The sequence below is a fragment of the Mesocricetus auratus genome, unplaced genomic scaffold (assembly GCF_017639785.1).
Source record: "Mesocricetus auratus isolate SY011 unplaced genomic scaffold, BCM_Maur_2.0 Super-Scaffold_100001, whole genome shotgun sequence".
NCBI lineage: Eukaryota > Metazoa > Chordata > Mammalia > Rodentia > Cricetidae > Mesocricetus > Mesocricetus auratus.
Window position 1 is genome coordinate 16,891,047 of NW_024429187.1, and position 15,366 is coordinate 16,906,412.

The 15,366-nt window shown below is 45.9% G+C and overlaps 1 long non-coding RNA gene across 3 annotated transcripts in view; it reads right to left on the minus strand.

Annotated features, from left to right (window-relative positions):
• LOC110341432 overlaps nucleotides 1-8,368 on the minus strand; it is a 102,262-nt gene extending 93,894 nt beyond the window's left edge. For all 3 annotated transcript variants that reach the window (XR_002383383.2, XR_002383385.2, XR_002383384.2), the window contains exon 1: nucleotides 7,996-8,368. This is a non-coding gene — a long non-coding RNA (uncharacterized LOC110341432). The remainder of the gene's footprint in view (nucleotides 1-7,995) is intronic.
• Between the last annotated feature and the right edge of the window lie 6,998 nt (nucleotides 8,369-15,366).

The window sequence follows — 15,366 nt, forward strand, 5'->3', positions numbered from 1 at the left end:
TCACTCCCCCTGGAATGTAAGCATGGCAGAAATAAACAATATTTAAGCAGTGAGGGCTGCTCACTCTATTTTCTTGTTTATACCCAGGAGGGGCACAGGCTGAAGATGCACTTGAGTTTCCCTTGCGGCTCTTTCAGATTTAAGCTGGACGAGGCATGCAGCTTTGCAATAAAGGGTAACATAAATCAGGAAAATAGCTGACCCAGCTTTGATTGTTTAAGAGAATTAATGCCGTTGCTTCTATTTTTTATAGTTCCCCTGCCTCTTGCATTCTCTAATGTAGCTCCCTGCACCACCAGAAGCAGAGACACTGGATGTTATTGGTGAGCGATGTGCTTGGAGGTGGCTTTCCATCACGTGCTCACAGGCTGTCTTGAGATGGGGCATGCCTGCAAATACAGAGCCTTGCATGGGGCTCTGGCAAGAGAAGACAGGACTTGTCTAATTATGACTCAGAGAAGTCTAGGCATGGATACGAGCTGTGGAACATCCTTGGCAGGGTGACTTGAAGACTTTTATGTTCCCTAGAAGTGACCTTTTCCCCTTCCATCCACTCATCCAGGTACAGGCCTTCTCCAACACCAGACACTTCATAACCAATATGAGCCATAAAGCACAGCTCGGCACCTAGAACACGATGGTCATCTGGTACACAGGAGGGTAGCTGCTTCCTGACCTGTGTAGTGACCAGAAAGTGACAGAGCGGTGAAAATGCAGGGTTGAGATGAAGCGTGGCCTCTTCCCACAGAGGCAGGCTTGTCCATCTTGGGTTGAGATGCTCATTTGTACCCTGGCTTTTTCAATGTTGTTATATTGTTTTGATTTATTTTCTAGGACAAGAACTCCTCCTTCCCTGACTCTTATTCAACATCTAGTATGATTCAGACTCATCTCCTTCATCAACCAGCTTAAGAGGCCCACAGCTCTCTGACAAAGATCATCAGACAGATACTTCTCCCCTGACCCCAAACACATCTTAAAGAGACAATGAAAATAAAATACAGAGTACTAATACTCTATTGGTTAATAAATGAAAATCCTTGGTGGGTAAAAAGAGTACATGTTTATTACCTACAACCTCTGTGGGTTAGGAGTCCAGGCATGGTTATTCGGGTCCTCTGCAAGACTTAGTGTTGGTCTGAAGGCTTACTGGGATGGTCTACCGTCATTCAGCTCCTGGTAACATTCATGTCCTCGATGCAAACTGAGGCCCCCCACTTCTTACTGGTGCTACGCTGGGGTCACTCACCAGTGGCAGCCTCCTCCCAGTTCCTTATTGCATAAGCTCGTTTACAACATGACTGCAGGCTTCTCCAAAGCCAACCCCTCACAGCAGTCCACAGCCCACCAGCCAGATGAAAACCCACACAGTGTGTGGAGCCACAGATAAGATGAGCTGGAACATTCACCAGCCGCTAAACCCTAGGGAGGAAACTACACAGAGACAGGGACAACGGGAGGCAGGGGCCATGGGAGTCACCTAAGAGTCTATCTACCCACTGCTGCAAGGGGACTCTCTATTGAATTGATATCTCATCTTGATCCAGGAAGTACTGATTACAGGTAGATAGTCTAATAAGGCAAACCACTGGCCTGCAAGACAGGAAAGTGAAGAGGAAGCTGAATTTATTGACAGTCCAGACAAATCACTCTCAAAGCCTAATGAAATGGGCACCATGTTTTAATATACACAGTAGAAAATCAGGTTGCATTCAGAGAGTGAGGAGTGTGGTGAACACCAGATGGGTCTGAAGCAACGCCGCTGGTACTCCCTTCTGGATGATGGTTCCCTTCCCACGCCCCACTCACTCCATGCTCTCCTCCCCTTTCTGAACTCAGTCCGTAAGAATGGCCTTCATTCTGGTCACTTTCTGTCCATACCAGCATGTTCCACATCAGGAGCTCTGCAATCATGTTGTGTGCTACCATTGTCTGCCCATCCTCAGTCACTGATGCCTTGGGCACTGCCATAGCCCCTCGGTGCCCATCCACATCTTGTGGCCAATAGAGGCAGGGAGATAGGCGGGACTAGGAGAGGAGAATTCTGAGAAGTGTGGGCAGACAGCAGACACCATGTGAGACCGTGAAGGTAGGATGAGACCATGTGGAAATACTTAGATTAATAGAAATGGGTTAATAATTAAGACGGAGCTAGCCAATAAGAAGCCCTAGACACTGGCCAACAGTTTATAATCAATATAGCATCTGTGTGTTTAGTTGGGCCTGAAGTGGTTACGGGACCAGGCTGCCGGGGCGGAAACTTTCATCAACAACTTGCTTTTGTCATATTCCCAGTTCAATAACTATGACTAAGATTGGTACTTACGCTATTCTCAAAACATGGGATTTCTGTATACATCAGAAGAACTTGAAAATAAGCTTCCTGGTGGATTTGACAGTGTCGGGATATGTAGAATTTAGGTTTACTTTAAAACGCATCTTGTTTAAAGATAATGACTGCCATGGTTGATGTTAATTATCAGTGTGGCACAGCCCAGAGTCATTTTGAAAGGAGAAGCCTTGGTTGAGGAATTGTGTAGGCCAAGTTGGTCTGTGGGCCTGTCTACAGGGGTTATATTGATTACTGACTGATATAAGAGGACTTAGCCACTGTGGGCCACACATTTCTTGAGCAAGAGATGGTCCTGGGCTACCTAAGCATGAACCTCCAATGAGCCTACAATCAGCGTCCCCCATGGTTCCTGCTGTACTTTCTCAGCTGCGAGTTCCGCAGTTGGAGGTAATTCTGCACGGAACAGCAAGCCGCACTGCCCTGAGTTCCTGGCCTGATTGCAACAGTTGACTGTGGACCCGGAAACATCAGCATTTTCCTCCCTGAGTTGTTGCTTCCAGTCGTGGTTTTTATCACAGCGACACAACGGAACCAGAACCCCGCCTACCAGGTGGGAGTTCCTACACCCAGGATGCTCTCCCTCATGCTTGCTACGGTGATGCAGACTGACTCCGCCTCTGTTTCTCTATGTGGGATTCCCTCCCTAAACCCACAGCTGCCTGCTTCAGGGGGACCTTTGCCACTGCCGCAGCCTTCCTCCCCTCCCCTCCCCTCCCCTCCCCTCTCCTCCCCTCCCCTCTTGCTCTATAGACAGCTGTGTCACACCATCATCTTTCATCTCAAGCTCCCCTTTCCCCCATCACTCTCAGCGGATGGCTTGGCTTTCTCTTTCATTGGGAATGTGGGAAGCAGCGCTAGGACAGACCATCTGCGCACACTCCCTGCTTACCCCATGCAGTAACCATCCACTGAGGAAAACAGGCAGGAAAGGGTCGGGAATCGCCCCATCCACGACTCAGCCCTCCTGGCCTCACAGCACTGACCGCTGCACAAACCAGCCTGCAGTGGCTGGGATCCCTGTTGAGCATGTCCTCCCACTCGTCACTGGCTGCCGAGCCTTCGCAGAGGAGACTTGAAATTGGCACTAACAGCCAGATACCGAGCTCACGTCTGTCATCTCAGGACTTGGGAGGCCAAAGCAGAGGGAGCCCCATCAATTCAAGGCCGTAAAGCTGCCTCAAAAAATGTTGATCTGTTTTTAATCAGCACTAATTACCCACGTGGGTAGCCTCGGCGGCTTCTACTCCTGACAGGCGGGTATGACTTAGGAAGAAGACCGTGTGGGGACGTTCCCAAGGGGAGAATAAGACTGGAGTTAGATGAGAGTGTGGAAGACCACCACCACCTAGTTTGAGTCCCTAAGAGCAAGCTGGGGCGCCATGGGCCATCTCGCACTTGGTGCTGAGCGGAACACTGACACTGGGGCTCCGGAGAGTGTCCACAAAGTCTTGCCTGAGTGCTTGTCAGTCACCCTCTGGACAGGGTCACTCTCTGGCACTCTGCCCTAGTGTTGCAGGTCTCAGCCATGATTCACTGTCCTTGTGGGAAGACCCAGGAAATTGCCTTCCCACAAAACCCTGCTCCCTGACTCAGATACTCAATAACTCCCCATGCCCAGTAGATAACATCTTCCCTCCACACTCGGTCTTTCTTTCCGGCGATTCATTGGCACACATACTGTACACATTACCTCAGAGCTACTGCTGCAGTCTTCGGGCTCAGGGACGGCGTGGTGGTTTTCCATTCACACTCTCCAGACGCTACCGGTGAATGCTCAGTGTGCCTGCTGCTGACTTTCTTCCTTTGCTTCAGAAAGGAAGGGGACACGCGTTCCTAAGAAAGTTCTAGAGACGTCCCCGCCCCAATTCACAATCCAATGTGTCACTTTTCGACTGATTTCCTGCAGAGCCCCTCTCTCTGGCTACCGTCCTAGTTTTCATTTCTGTTGCTGTGATAAAATACCCTGACAAAAAGGAAGTTAGGGGAGAGAGGGCTCATTTCCACTCATATTCTAGGTTATATAGTCCATTGTTGAAGGGAAGACAGGGCAAGGACTCAAGGCAGCTTAGTCACATCACATCCAAGAACAGACAGCCATATCCACTCATCCACATGGTTCCTTCCTGTTCCTTGAGTCCCTCCTCCGGGCCAATCTTCTGTAACCCTGATTTCTCTCTTCCCACCAGTGTATATGTGGCTTCTGGGGACTCCCGTTTCCTTGGTTACAGAGTAAAGGAACTGAATTGAGGGCCAAGGGCCCTTCTAGCTCTATAGGAAACAGACTTCACAGACCAGTGTCCCAAGATAGATAGCACAGAGGAAGGACTGCCTCGATGCAAGATCTAGGGCAGAGGCCCTGGAACTGGAAGGGGTGGGGGGAGGCTGGGAGTGAAGAAAAACAGCCTGGATCTGAACAGAAGTCAGGCTCTGCAGCTGGCCAGCTGTGTGTACCTCCCCAGCCTTTCTGTGCCGTGCTGCGAGGGTCAGAGAAGGGTATGCCATGCCTTGGGATGGTCTCAACGCTGTGAGAGCACTGAATATACACACACCAGCTGCACACAGGGTCTGGTCGTGATCGTTGTCAAGTCATCCTCAAAGGGGCACAACTCAGCTCCAGGAACGACACGTCTTTACAAAATGTCGGGAAAGCAAGAAGGAAGGAGGCCCGATTGACTAGCTTTTCAAACTATGGATTTCAAGACCCGGACATGACCCAAAATATATACGTGACGGTGAAAAATGAGCCCACTGCCCTCCCCTTCCCCCCAGTTTGGATCCAACGACATAAATTCCTGTTCTAAACTCAATACTAACAGCATACTTCCGGTTTTGATGCTCCTGTTTAGTTAGTTGGGATAATATGCACAAATGTAACAGAAAGGCAGAATGACATCAAGCCATCCTATTAGAGCTGAAATTCTGGAAGAGAAAGTGTTACAGAGACAGGACTCCCCAGGAAAAGACCACCAGACTTCATTCAGATTACAATTGCCCAAATTTATTAAAGCTGCCAGTCTCTAAGGCAAATCACAAGTGCACCAAGTAAAAAGGGGATGATGCTTAAAGGCAAAAAACCACAAGAAAACCTTGAGTATCTGTACAAGCAGCCAAGAGCTGCTCTGCTCTGCCAAGCTTAGATACAGAAGGCAACCTCAGAGTAGTCATTGACTGCATAGGTAGATTACAACCCCCAAAAGAGCAGATGTTCACACTCTATATTTCTGGGTGGCAGTCACTGAGTCAAGGCTACTGGGAACTTATCTTCCAGGGACTGGAGTCAGAGGCAAAGGACTAGTGGGGTATCAAGATGACTAACACAAAGTGGAGTTTCTTTAGCCATCACAAAAGCATTGAAGAAGCCGGGCAGTGGTGGTGCATGCCTTTAATCCCAGCACTCGGGAGGCAGAGGCAGGTGGATCTCTGTGAGTTTGAGGCTGGGCTGGACTGACAGCCTCCAAAACAATACAGAGAAACCCTGTCTCGTAGAAAAAAAAAGCATTGAAGTTTGCAGGAGGCCCTGGGTTCCATGCCAAGCACCAAAGTCAGAGGAACTCAACATAAACTGCTTACCCTGGGAAGCAAATAACGGGGGAAATCCAGTGACAAGCACAGAGGGAGGCAGTGTGGGTATTTTTTCAACGAGCATACAATTTAAGGAAAATCAACCAAGAAATGGGAATGAATTGATCTGGGGTTTGTCATCACATCTGTTACAGGTTGCTCAAACCCCTTGGTAGTAGGTCCCAAGCAAAATGATGGTTAGAAGTTAAATTCAGCAGTTACCTGAAAGGCAGAATGTCTGACTCCAATAAAAGAGTTCCTTTCCACCAACAGTTAACAGTCAGGTCACCAATGAGATTAATCTCCCACCAGGGCTCAGTCTTGTCAAATCCCTCTCCTAAGGTTCTGCACAATATGTCATTCTAGAACTGGTCTCTGTATGGAGGTGTGGGTTCGAATCCCACTTCTGACACCAGATAATGATGATACAGCCGATGCTATAGGGGATACAATATATTTATTTACCAGAGAGAGAGTCACACAAGCTAGGAGTTCAAAGCTCAGCTGGCTTCCAAAAGAGGAGGTCCTTTTTCCTTTCGCTTCCTTTTATCTCTACCTGTGCTAATTTACTTGTCCCCGCCTTCATGGGTGGATAGCTTTGTGAGGCTCACTCCTACAGCCCTTAATAATTTAACGTTTTGGAGTTTACAGACACTTCCAAAGTATTTAATAACGAGGTTGGTTCGTGTGAGCTCCTCTCCTGTGTGGTCCTCACCCATTCACCAATCACTAAAGTTGCTAGGCAAGAACTGGGGTGGTGTGAAAATGAGAAGGCCAACAGCTTTCCTTCTAGTCTTTTTCTTACATTTTGCTCTGATAAGAGCTTTGTTTTAGTCTTTATGACTCTCAGCGAGATCTTATGATTTGTACTATGATTTCATTGTGCAAAAAAAGAGAAAACAACTTTGAAGGTAGAGTTGGTTTTTCGAGTCAGTGTTATTTATCTTAAATGCTTCAAGTTCATATAAAAGGAATGTTTTACTGCACAGTCCTGGTGAACTTCTGAATTTTTCAAAACTGCTAATAAGATCAAAAGATGTGTTTATTAACTCTTGAGCCATTCAGCCCTTGCTGTTTCTATTCAAACTGTGAAACACTCATTTAAGGAGACTCGTCATGGTCTACCCTAAAGAAATCATGGGTTTGATTGGTAACAAAAACAGCTGAAGCCAGTTCGAAGGGCAGAAAGTCTGCTGGAAAGTGCATGTCTTAACCACTTGGGAAGCGGAGGTTTATTTAATCTTGCACTTCTGGTTAACAGTTTGGCAGTTCGGTTAATAGTTCCTTGCAGAAGGGAGTCTCGGCAGGAACTTAAAGCAGAGCATGAACCTGGAGGCAGGAACTAAAGCAGAAGCCATGAAGGAATGGCTTACAGACCGGCTCCACACAACACAGCTTAATCAGGTTTCTTAATACAACTCGGGACCGACACTGTGGGGTGGGATGGGCCTTCCCACTGTGGGGTGGGGTCTCCTGGGCCCTCCCACAGCAATCACTAATCAAGAGAGACCCCACAGACTTGCCTATAGGCCACTATTTTCTCAGTCGTGGCTCCCTCTTTTCAGGTAACTCCTCTGTGTCAAGTTGACATAAAACTAACAAGCACAATTTACCCCTTGTAAATTTGAAACACAAACGCATCGCTGTTCAACTAAAGCATTTCCTTTCTCATTTGTCCCCAAGATGGCAAGCTAATATTAATACCACAATATAAAACATTGCAACTTTTAAAAGTCCCAGTCTTTTGTTTTTTTGTTTTGTTTTGTTTGAGATAGGGTTGTTCCGTATAACCCAAGCTGTCCTGGAACTCGCTCCGTAGTCCAGGCTGGCCTCAAACTCAGAGATCCGATACCTGCCTCGGCATCCTGAGTGCTGGGATTATAGGTGTGTACCATCAAGCCTGGCTGTAGTCCAGTCTTTAAAACTTCAAACACTTTAAACGTGTCATCTCTAAAACACTTATTTTCTCCAATTTCAAACCCTCTCCATACAAAACGGCACTAAAATATATAAAGTCTCTCTAAAACACCAGTCTCTCTGAACTGTGGTCTCCGGTTAAAAATCAGAAATAAGTTACATACCTTCTTGTGCCAGGAGAAGAATCAGGGCACACCCACAATCAAATCAATGCAAAACCAAGCTCCAGCAATGTGAACTCCATTGGTGTTCGCTGCCTGGGATTCACTCTTGATTTTCTGAGCTCCAAAGGGCTTGAAGATCCACACATATCTGGTTCTGCCATTCACAGCACACACAGCTTGTCTCATAGGCTCAGATCAGCTCCACCACACAGCTGCAGCTGTCCTTGGTGGCCATGAGATGGTACTGGATTCTCCAAAATGCTGGGTGTTCACTGTAACTACGTTGCTCCTTCACCGACAGCCTCTCCTGGACCTTCTCCAGCGGTGCGAGCCTCAGCCTCTCTCACCATGACCCATTCAACCCTCTCACCCTACCTCACCTCAGCTGCTTTCCATGGCCATTCCTTTAAAACTAGTACCACGTGGGAATCTCTTGCACATTATCAAGTTCAGCTGCTACGAGAAGGTGCAACCTCGGCCGCCTCTGAACACAACTACTGTGCGCTGACTCCAAGGCACAGGCATACCCAGAAGTGTGGTTCCCTAAGATCCCAGGTGTCTCCCTGTGCAACTGAGTTGATAATGACAATTGGCCGTCAATGGAGAGTTTACGCAGAATGGGAATTTCTGTCATCAAGTGCATTTCAGAGCCCTCTGGGAAATGTGGGCTTGAGACAAAAGTGAACAGGAGAGTAGGAAAGTGTGTGTACAACAATGGGTCCTTCCAGACACTAATTATTACGCCTACCTTTCCTCGCTCCTGCCTTCAAGAATAGCAATAGCCAGAGCTGGAGAGAAGGTTCCGCAGATCAGAGCGCTTGCTGCTCTTGCAGAGGACCGGCATTCATTCCCAGCACCCACATCGAGTGGCCCACAACTGCCTATAACTCCAGTTCTGAGGGGATACAACACCTTCCCCTGGCCTCCGAGGGCACGGCACTCACACAGTGCACATATAGACAAGCCAGCCCACGCATAAATAAAATAAGTCTTTATGAAGAGGCGAGGAGAAGGTGGTAACAAGGGAATCTACACAGAATTGTGTCTTTAACATCACCTAAATAAGGATTCCTTTGGAATTTTTTGTTGTTGTTGTTTAAGTCATTGAGAACTCGCCAAGGCAACGGTAAGATGAGAGCCTGAGATTCCCTTCCACGTTCCAGTTTCCGGAGGGCAGAAACATCACTTGCCAGTCCTGACAGCAAAGGCTGTGATTAGGACCGTGCATGTTTGGCTTTGTCCCCGTAAAATACATCTTGACATAGGGTAAACACATGCTGGACACAGAGAAGGGCATGTGGAGATGGTATTTTCACTGCAAGAACTCATTCATCACATGTTAAGTGGCAGTTCCTTCCCCACATAAAACCAAAGTGACACCATATATGCAACTCAGTTTTCTGTCTCTCTCCTAAGTTTTCAGAGATTCTCCTAGTGAATCCTTGCAGAGTGGAAGCCACATGATTGGACAGATGGCTCGGAAAGAAAACATGAGGCACAAAAGTAAATAGGAAAGGACAAAAACCACAGAATTAAACCATGTGGGTCTGCGTGGCCATTTAAAACTTATCAGGGCTAACACTGGATTGAAACCATGTGTGTTGACTTGAAACCACATCTAGAACCAGTTGATTGGTATAAACATAGCTCACCTGGAGTCCATGCTCTCTGAGGGCTGCCACAGCATTTCCAAACTGCTGTCAAAATACTAATGCCAGAGGTTTATTCAGGGTGAGGAGTGTCAGGAGGTAATTTTACTCCAGTTAATTTGGTAGTAGCCAAGCTGGGGAGTTATGCAGATACCATCATCCTTGGATGGGAGAAAACTGAGGCTGGTTAGCCCATTAGCTAGCTCATCAGCCTCACTGTACTGAATCCAACCCTACCTGGTCTCCACCCTTCCCAAAGGCTATGAACCCGGTGTGACTGAAAGAGGAATCATTCCCCCGAGGAGCTGCATACTCTTTCTCAGGCAGCCTGCTGCGCAAGGCAGGGGAAGACAGCAATTAGACAGAGCAGGGGCTCTCTGAGCTTGAAAGAGCAGATGGCGCAAACCTCACTTTGTACTTGTTTGCTAATAAATATTTGTACTTCCAACTGCATTTTTATTCAAGTCTTGATTTCCGTGTTACAGCCCATCTGGCTCCAGACACCACTGACCAGCAGTGTTTCTGAAGGTCGTGCATCTCAAAGCAGCCCGGCTAGCTTAAGTGAATTCCTAAAAACAGGACTCCAGTATTTGGAATTTGCAATGACCCAATGACAGGACTGTTTTGTAAATCAGCCTTTCAGGACCACTGGGAAAACTCTAGACTTTCAAACCTACTAAAATTCCTTTTGACACTATTAAAATTTACCCAGTGGACTCTAATCACTTATATACAGATACTATACAAAGAAAACCACAAACCTTATTTGATGGGGAGTGGGAGTTCTTTGTTTCTTTTTCTTTAATTCATTCATTGTGTGTGTGTGTGTGTGTGTGTGTGTGTGTGTGTGTGTGTGTAATAGCTCAATGTCATCGCCATACAATTGTTAGTTTTATTCTTTGCCTTTGCTTTTAGTCAAGCATCTTTGTTTCTACCACCTTGAAGGAATTTTCTATGAAAAAACCCTCATAATGTGTTCAGTTCTCATTGCCTCTTTATCATGTCTTGAAGCTTCATATCGATCGATCCTGTAAAGTTTCCTGGCAACATGGCTCAGTGGCTAAGAGCACTTGCTGCTCTTACAGAGGGCCCAGGTCAGTTCCCAGCACCTACATCAGGTGGTTCACAGTTGTCTGTAGCTACAAGTACTCTTTCCTTTTCTTTTTTTTTTAAGTAAAGGATTTTTAAAGTATACTTTTAAGATTTGTTATTTTCCTTTGTGTGTATAAGTGTTTAGCCTACCCATGAGACTGGTACCCATGGAGGTCAGAGGAAGGCATCAGATCCCCTGGGACTGAAGTTACAGATGGTTGTGAGCCACCATGTGGGTGCTGGGAATTGATCCTGGGTCTTCTGCAGTAGCAACAAATTCTCTTAACCACTAAGACACCGCTTCAGCCCTCTCCAGCCCTCTTTCTAACAAGCCTCTTCTGTGGTCAGCTGCATTCATGTGCATATATACTCTAGATGGGTACAGACATATACACACCTCAAAAAATTTTTTTTTCAAAAAATTAGATACTTATTCATAGAAGTCTCTTTCTGGGGCGGATGTCTTTGATGTCATGTGCGGTTTTATTTCTCTGTCTGTTGCCACAAGCGATGAATCAGTTATAGTTCCATTTAAGTGAAGAGGAAAGCTGTCCCCATGCTTTCTTTTGCAGAAGCGAGTTGTTCTTTCAAGTGACAACCTATGATAGTAGCTTGCTTTATTTATTTGCTTGTTTACCCAAGTTCTGTAATCTGAGCTAGCCTCAAACTCCCTCCGTAGCTGAGAATGAGCTTCTTACCCTCCCACCATGCCCATTTTAGGCAGGACTGGGAATTAAACCCTGAACTTCCTGCTGGCTGGGCAAACATTGTCAACTGAGTTACCCCTCCAGCCCCTACAAGGAGTTTCTTAGACACTTCTTCAAATGTAAAATAATCTATTATACCTTTATCCCCATGCATCTCAGTAGTAAGACACAGGGCTTTGCCCAAAGAGATACAGCATGTTTTGATTACAGATTTTGTTTCGAATGAATATGGTTGAATGGCAGGGATCAAGTCCTCCATGAAAGCACCTTTCCAAGAAGCTGTTACACAAATATGTCTTTATCTCCTCTTTTAACCATTAAAATGGAAACTTTCTGAGTTTACTGTTTCTTTCATGTGGCTTGAAGTAAGTCAGGAATTAGCATCTTATTATTGGAAAAGATTTGTATAACTGGTGAAAATCTGGCTGCCTTTGAGAAATCCAGTTTTTAAAGCATTTAGACCTCTGTCAAGTAAGCAAACCACTGTGTCCTGTGGGGTAGTTTTTCCTTATGGATTTCAGGTTGCAAAGCGAATAGCCTATTTTCTATGTGTTAGTCAATAAATGATAGAAAAACTGAGGTGTGTTTGCAAATATAAGTAATCTGATTTCAATTTGCCTTCATTGCAACCTCTCAGTGAAAAAGAGTTTGGACACAGAAAAGCTTTATTTGGAATTGTCTAAAATAACCTGGGGTGTAAAGGTTCAATTTTGGCTCCCAGGGGTCTACTGTCTCATTTAAATTTTGTCAGTAAAGTTTGGAGCTAAATCAGGCAATGAGCCCCAGGCATGGCACCCTGCTGTGCAAACTTCCAAACCATCATTTCCTCCAACTCAGCTTTTGTCCAGTCATTTTGGGAATACAGAGAAAGTTGTGGCTCCCTCCCTGTCTGTCTCTGCATTTGAGACATGTGTGGCTTGTGCTTACTTGTGTAGATCTAAACCTGGGTCTCCACCAGAGGCACAAGCATTTAGCTGTAGCATGAATAATCTAGCTTCCTACGTTATTAATCTTTAATCTGTGTCTCTGCATGGCCATCTGGGTCTTCCAGTTTATACATTTGCATCTGCCTGTTAATCTGCCTCCATCTTTGCTTCCTTGGCTGTACGCCAAGCTCTGGAAGCTGAGCTATGGGGAAGACAGATAAAGAAGCTTCCAGGACACCCAGTCTGGGTGCTGTGACTCATCTGTGATAATTTGTAGGCTGAGAGAGGCTGCTGCTCTCCTATGAACTATTTAGCTACATGTGTGGCTCACACTTGGTCACCTTGGAGACTGTAGCAAGAATATGGAGAGAAAAGGTCAGCCATTTGAGGTTCCCGAAGATGCTTTTCTATAGCTCCCCAAGCCAAAAAGGGAAATTCAAGCCCAGCCTTCTGGCCACAGGGGAGACAATAGCATCCTTCTGCTTCTAGTTTCATCTCTGCTGTTCAGTTCAAAAGCAGTTTAGGGGACAAAGGGTTTATTTCAGGTTACAGATCAAGGTCCATCACTAAAGGGAAGTCAGAGCAGAAACTGAGTCAGAAGCTCAGGCAGAAACCATGGAGGAAAAACCTTTGCTGGCTTGCGCATGGGTTCATGCTTAGCTAGATCTCTTACACAGCCAGCACTACCTGTCCAGGGAAGGTGTTGTCCACAGTGAGCTGGCCTGTCCTATATCGATTATCAAGAAAATCCACACAGACGTGCCTATAGGTCAATTAGGTCTGTTGAATCCTTCAGTTTGTAAGAGTAGCAGTAAAGGCCCCAATAAAGAAAAATAAATCCTTCTGGTGAAGAAAATAGAATCTCTGGCTGGACAGTGACCTAACAGTCCAGTTGGGCCAGGTCAACCACCAGGGGAAAGGACCATCCCTAGGAAAGTGGGCTCACCTTGGCTATGCTAAAGAGACAGAAGAAATCATTTTCCTGTACTTTCCTTCCCAGAATCCCATGCCCCTCCCCACTCCATCACAGTCCGTATAAACCACCAAGGAGGCTCTGAAGCCTGAATCAGAATGCATAACGTTTCCATTTTCTGCTTTCTGTCTCATTTTTTTTGGGGTGCTAGCCAGGACCTAGGTATGCTTCCTCTGATACTCTAGGCTTCTGTTCTCTGTTCTAAGCCTCCCTCCCTCCCTCCCTCCCTCCCTCCCTCCCTCCCTCCCTCCCTGCCATACAGCTGCTTATCAGCCATGTGTCTTAACTAGTTCAGAAAGCACGGCCTTTTCCTTCAGTCCTCCACACAGTTGCTGAAATTTACAGCTTGCCTGGATCAGGGTAGGGATTCTTTTAAACTCTGGGAAAATTGTCCTTGAACTTCTGTTTGAGTCCTTAAAAAAAAAAAAAAAAAAGATGTGTATGGGCATGTGAACATGTATGTGTCTATGAATGTGTGTGTGTGTGTGTGTCTGTGTGTCTGTGTGTCTGTGTGTCTGTGTTCCCATGAAGGTCAGAAGGTGCTAGATCCCCTAGAACTTGAGTTATAGGCAGTTGTGAGCCACCCATGTGAGTGCTGAGAACTAAACCCTGTTCTTCTGTAAGGGCAGCAAGTGCTCTTAACTGCTGAGTCATCTCTCTGCCCTGTGGGTCTTCTTAACTTCTTTTATTAATGAGACTAAGGACCCCAGGAGGGACATCACTTCTGTGGTTTTAGAGGTTCTCGTCCATGAGTGAGTCAGCAGATTGTAGGTAAGAGTGAATGCAGAGTAAGCCATTGTCTCGTGGCAGCTGTGACATCTAATCATTATTGTTAACATAACAAGATTTAGGATCACAGAGGAGACATCTGTAGGTATGTCTGTGCAGGTGTTCCCTACAGTGTTTTAACTGAATAGAGACAACACAAGTGTGTGGCACCTCCATGGGCTGGGCCTCCAGATTCAATGCTTCAAAAATTCAGCCCAAAATTCACAGGTTGGTCAAACTCTGGGGCAGGGTATTTGCTAGGTAATCAGTGTTGGATGAATTCATAGTGAGATCTGTAACTTTGCTAAACAAGGGGCAAGCTGAAGACCACTACTGCCGGACTATGGAACAGCAAAAATGGCAGGAAGATGCTGGCCCCATGGTATCTGTCTTTGGGGCCTCCAGAACTGTGAGATGTTCTCTTTATATATTACCCAGTCTGTTGTATTCTGTTATAGCCACAGAAAACGATCCAAGATCTCACTGTATGGTCCCAGGGTCAAGACTTTTATTGGCAAAATATGTGAGAATAATCTGTCTTTCGGGTGACAAGATCCATTTTGCAGGCGTCCTCTGTGAACAGGCAGGCACATGGCATGTTCATTCCATAAACTGAGGCCCCAGTTTTAATCTAAGGAGACATAGAATTTCAGATCTTTTCCTCAGGATTCAGCTATATGTCAAATGACTAAAGTGTCTTATGGTTGAAAAAGTCAAAACAGCAAGAAAAATTGGATAAGTAATAGATTCTGATTAAACACCCACAGGTTATAAGACAATTCACTCACTTCAGTGTTAAAGAGAAACTTCGGGACTCTTGGAGAGATGACTCCAGCTGGGAGGCTAACAACTGCCTGTAACTCCAGCTCCAGAGAATCGGATGCCTCTCAATCTTCTGCCACTCATACGCTCTCCACACAGAGACCAGCACATGTACACGTAGTTAAAGATAAAATAGACCTTTAAAAAGAGAGAGGAATAAAATTCTAAACTAATAAGAACATGTGTAGGTTGGAACAGGGAGAAAGTCAAATTTGGGAAGACAGATGTCACAACTTGGAATAGGATTTAGACTAACAGAACACAGACAGAGAGCTGTCATAAATATTTAGGGAAAGAGGAAAAACTAAAAACAGTCACCAGCTTATAAAGAGGGGTGATTCCTACCATGGGGCTCCAACAGTGCAGAGACTTGAAACGGAGAATTTTTTTTTTGAGACAGGGTTTCTCTGTGGCTTTGGAGGCTGTCCTGGAAC